Source organism: Alligator sinensis, unplaced genomic scaffold, assembly GCF_000455745.1.
Source record: "Alligator sinensis unplaced genomic scaffold, ASM45574v1 scaffold1445_1, whole genome shotgun sequence".
Classification (NCBI taxonomy): domain Eukaryota; kingdom Metazoa; phylum Chordata; order Crocodylia; family Alligatoridae; genus Alligator; species Alligator sinensis.
In genome coordinates, this window is record NW_005842985.1 from 483165 (window position 1) to 488533 (window position 5369).

The 5369-nt window shown below is 39.1% G+C and overlaps 1 long non-coding RNA gene across 1 annotated transcript in view; it reads right to left on the minus strand.

Annotated features, from left to right (window-relative positions):
* LOC112548183 overlaps nucleotides 1-4883 on the minus strand; it is a 21207-nt gene extending 16324 nt beyond the window's left edge. The window contains exons 1-2 of the long non-coding RNA XR_003091989.1: nucleotides 4746-4883; nucleotides 4144-4394 (exon numbers count right to left, since the gene is read on the minus strand). This is a non-coding gene — a long non-coding RNA (uncharacterized LOC112548183). The remainder of the gene's footprint in view (nucleotides 1-4143; nucleotides 4395-4745) is intronic.
* Between the last annotated feature and the right edge of the window lie 486 nt (nucleotides 4884-5369).

Genomic DNA, 5369 nt, shown 5'->3' on the forward strand with positions numbered 1-5369 from the left:
TTCTAGTGCAGTCAGAGCAGGGAAAAAGTGCACAGCATGTTGTCAAGGGCACTATACATATAGGAGACACCTATATGCATGCTGGATGTCTGCTCAGACGTGTTAATTAGCATGCATCAGAGCAGACTCGATTCTGGAGCGTGTTAATTAATGTGCTCCAGCAGCCTCCGTGTCACATCTATTCAGTGTCCCCCATGTTTAAAAATGGCAGTGGGGGCACTCAAACTAAAGTTCATCAAATGAGATTTAGTTCAAGTGCCCCTGCTGCCATTTTGAAGAATGGGATGCTGAATACACATGACTCTGAGGGCACTTTAATTACAGTGGCTCTCAGAGCTGCTCTAATTAAAGCACCCGCCCTTCCACCCCAGAGCTTGTTTATAGAGATCCAGGAAAACTAGGTACTGGATGCACTGGCTCTCTTTCTCAGACACACAAGGTTTGCCATGAGGGCCTTACTAAATTAGGGATCTATTTTATATTTTTTCATGATATAAACACAGTTAAAGTTATAACAAAACGTAGGTCATTGGCTCAGTACCCAGCATATTCAATGGTCTGCTGAAGTTAAATGGCTCATTGGCCCAGTGTGGTTAAGGTTTTTATAGGACCAGTTTTTATAGCCAATGGCACACATAGAGCTGATATGGTTAGTACCATGTCCAGGCATCATCAACTCCATAGCTTAAATGACTGGGTATTTATTTACACCTGGGCTACCCAGGAGCAGCCTTAAGCACATGTCAGGAGAGATGCTTAAACTCATGTATCTGAGGCTAGAGCAAGGCACCTTAATTATGTAGCCTGGCACTCAGCATAACATGCAGAAAATATTCTTCATTTACAAAGTATAAAGAAGAGAACTAAAGATTCACTAATATGGACGAGGTCTTGCAAATACTGTTTAGGAACTTCTGCTTAAGTGAACTGGAAGCTTTAATCAAAGTGTGGCCACCTATAACTGTACATGTATATGCATGCAGGCGTACACACACACACACACACACACACACACACACACACACACACACACACAGAGCATAGAATTCAGGAAAAGCTCTCCAAGTTCATCATGGAGAATTTTTTATATGATGGCCTTCTATAAATCAGTAAGATTGATGCTGTTGCATTGGTCAGCATGTAAAATAACATGTCATCAGTACAGAACGTGATGTGCAGAGTATCAGTGTAACTTGAAATTCATAGCACTTTAACACCTGTTTCCATAGCTACAGTGTAATCCAGACATCTGAGAGGCTAGCCTGCCTTTGCCAGGCCTGTCATTTCAGGGAAATAAATTAAGAAAGCTGATGACAAGGCCTGGATTATACAATTTCTTTAAAGTATAGCAACCAGACCTGAAATCTAACCAGGAATGAGCGTAGTTCAGAAGAAATGGATAAAACCCATTTCCTGTAACCTTTGTAAGAAAATTTGAATGTAGCCTCCTTTATATCTTTTTTTTCCCTCCCAGAAGCAATATCATATGTTACACCTGGCAGTTATATTTGCAGCACCATATTTCTTGATTTTTGAGAGGTGATATCGTATTCTTAAGTGAAGGTCTGAAAAAAAATAAACAGATGGAAAGATGGGAGGGAGCAGGGGTAGAAAAGAGATACAGTTAAGCGAATGCTAAAGGGCAAAGCTTCAGTGCCAGACACTTAGTTATTTGCATATGCACAATATGTTTCTGTCTAGAGGCATATTTTCTCAAAGTCTGTGTATATTTCTATGACTCTAAATTTATCTGTATCTCTGGCAACATATGTATGACTATGAATAGAGTTGGGGTGTTTGCTGGATGATTTATGGTGCTGTTTTACATTTTTTTTTGTTAAATATGCACTGGCTTTGGGGAATAAGCTGGTTGGGAAATTAGAAAGAAATAGAGGGATGAGTTCGCAAACAAAAAGCACAGTGGTGCACAAGAGACTGCTATATACTTACGAGCACTTAGAGGGCACACATACACTGTGTGTGTGTGTGTGTGTGTGTGTGTGTGTGTGTGTTCTGGGCCAGATCATTTTGTAAAAATGTAAAAAGTGACTCATGGCAAGCCAGCTATTTGCAGTACTGAAGGGAGGGGAAAAACAAGGATATTAATGAAATGCTCTCTCTCATCCAAACCCATTAATTTATTGGCTAACGAGAATCGCATGTTCTTTTTAAAACATTTTTCTCATATTCAGAAATTTCTAGAGGGACTAGGGAGAAAGCTAGTTAAAGGTGTCATAACTAAAGATTAAGTCAAGTAGTGTGCCCTTAACTATAAGCCTGTGAAGGGTTCAGGCGGATGAACTCTTGTACCCAGACAATCCTTCTCGTGGGATTAGGACCATATTTAGCAAATGGTAATGCAAACCACATAACAATCTGCAGTGGAGGGGGGGAAATGCATTCCTTAGCTGGTGAGTTATTTAGCACTGAGTAATTTATAAGGCCAAATGTGTTCACATTACTTATACCAGTAGCCAGTGAAATGAACAACAGCACTTGAGTGGATTTAAGCAAGTTGGATTTGCCTTGTACCTTGTAATTTAAAGGTGATACATTTCCCAAGGCTTCCCTTTTAAAAATAAATCCTTTCCCTTAGATCAACCCTAGCTAGAGTAGCTATACCTCTTCTAGTAATGTGGTCTACTCTTCTTTTTATACTGTTCCATACATCATAACCTTATCATAATGGACTTGTAAAAATTAACTCGGGGTTGGAACATGGCAAACAAGTTTGAAGGAGAAAAACAACTGTATTGTAGAAACAGTTGAAACTATTTTTTTACTTTTGAATACATGAACATACATTTTTTAATCTTTTTATTTTCCTCTAAACCCCCCCCCCCCCTCCAACTTTTAAAGTATCTATTTGGTAATTGATTTCAGTATATAAAATACTTGTTTCACTCATTTCAACCCATTTTAGCTTTAACTCCACTATCCTCCTCCCCCTGCCCCAAAGCATTATGGTTGTAAAAGGATAGAGGTTTATTTGTTCTTTACTTGTACAATATGGAGTTTTAAGATGCAAACTTTAACTTGGTGGGTTAAAATCAGTCCAGTCCAGTGGGTTATAAAACATCAGCTAAACATTGTTCTTTAAAGACTCAGCCCAATAAACTCTCTCTTATGGACTATCGAGTGAATATTAAATTGGGTGTTTTTCAGTACCTGTGTAATTTCTTAATAATTCAGTAGTTCAAACGCTCTCTGAAGATATTGGTAAAGAGTAGTAAGTAAACAGTAATATTTTTAAGCATCTTATTACTACTTTGTTTTTATTTATTTATTTATTTTTACTTTAAAGTTGTTTCAACACAAAGGAAATAAAAGTGATGGAAAAAACCCCTCAATATACTTTAATAGTCTACCATAATCTTAGCAGATGAAAACATACACAATACCCTTCATTTAATTCATACCTTTGTATCTTCTTTCCTTCCTATCGTCATCACAAATTAGTTCTAAATTCCAGATTTCCTTCCTTTGCTATAAAATTGAAGGCTAAAAGTTTGGGATGCATGCCTTCAGTGAGCTTAGAATCAGACTCAACTACGGCACATATCACATGATTTAATCCCTTGCTCATCTCTTTTGCTTTAAAAGTAGATATTTCAAACTCCACATAGCTACAGCATTGTTATATCTCTTCAGAACATGTCACCACCAAATGGAGGTTCTGTACTTCCTGGAGTAACATAATCAGTGTAATTTAACACTAAACGATTTACAGAAAAGAATATTTTGTGAACTTTGAAGATGCTGTTGATTGATATGTGTTGTGATGGTCAAGTCACGAGCTCCTGTCTTTATCCTCTACACTTATCATGGCTGAAGAAGACTTCTGAGTCTCCAAAACATCACTTCCCATGGCCTTTTAATATACCTCCCAGTTTGGGAAAGCAGAAAGATTGTGTATATTGAAGCCTTATGGTCGGATGTGGACAGGAACTGAGGTTATCAAATAAATTAAAGGACTGTACTCTACTTGCACTCTACAAATACATGTCCAAGCCGAGGTGAAAAAGAGATTGACAATTGTGTCATTCTGAGCTAGGTAGGACTGAAACAGACTATTTCTTTGTTAAGTATAGTACAATATAAATATGAAATAAAGGCCTGGCTTTAAAGTTATTTGTTACTTACTTTTTTTCAGATCTCTTTTTCTCATTTTTGCCATCATAACAATCAAGTTAGCTGGACAGATTTTTCTCTCGGAGGTTGACTAAGGAGGTGGCAGCAGCAGCAGCCAGATGCGACACTGGCAGTTTTGGCTTTTCCTAATGGCACCAGATAATCAGGATGCAGATTATCTTCCTCATAGCATTGTTTCTGCTTGGGTGAGAGCAGGTTTCACTTCAGTGTGTCTTCTCAGACGTCGATTTTTAAGCAGTTTTCTGTCAGTTTTGCAAAATGGACAAAGAAACAAACAAAAAAATACACAAGAAAAAAAACAAAAAGAAGGAAAAATTGAGCCAAATCACAGCTTGTTGAAAATTCTGCCGCAGCCAAAGCTTTTTTGGCTGTCTAGCTCAGATTCACCATCAAGCAGGGTGAGGAAAGAGTTAGCTTTAGCAAAAGTGACTGCCATTAGAAGAAAATGCCACAGGCGGCAATTTACAGCAAGACCTCCTTAACTCGCCAACACAGTGGCTGGCGTTCCCCTGGACAAGGAACAGATGGTGAGGGAAAAAGCCAAATCCCTAGTCTTTTGCTACCCAAAGCCAAAGCCAGCAATTCTTTAGTACCTTTGATCACATCCAGGCCCTTTGCTCTATCCTAGTTTCAGAAGTTACTGGAACACATAAACATCAGGGACTACAAGTCTCCTTTTCCTGTTCGTCTTTTAAGAATGGGGTCTTTGGGGCTTCTTAAAAAGAGGAAGAAGGAAGAGAAAAAAAAAATCTTTCCCAAGGACATGCTTTTTATAAGGTTCTTTCCCAGCCTCCCACTTAAGGTTCAGTGTGTTTAAATAAATGCCATGGCAATTCAGGTTGGACCTAGGCCTCGCTCTGTAATCCAATCACCCTGAGTCAAACTGAGCCAGAGGCGACATTTGCTGACAGGATTTAAAATCAAAGATCCCTCTCTCTAACACAGCTGGCTAGAGGCCAGGGCTGAAGCTGGGCCCAGCTCTGTAAAGGTGGCAGTAGTTCTTGCCACCCAGAATTGGAGCGTGCCAGAGGCAGCAGCTGCTGACAAGTTTCAGTGTCACAGTTCCCCTTCTCAAATGGAAATGGCTTGATGGCAGGAGATTTGGGGAGGAAAAGGTTTAGATCTATGAGGCCCGTCAAGATTGAGGTATGCGACTAAGTATTTCAGAGCATGGACAAAGCCTTTGACTTTTGATCTTTCTGAGCATGTGACAACAA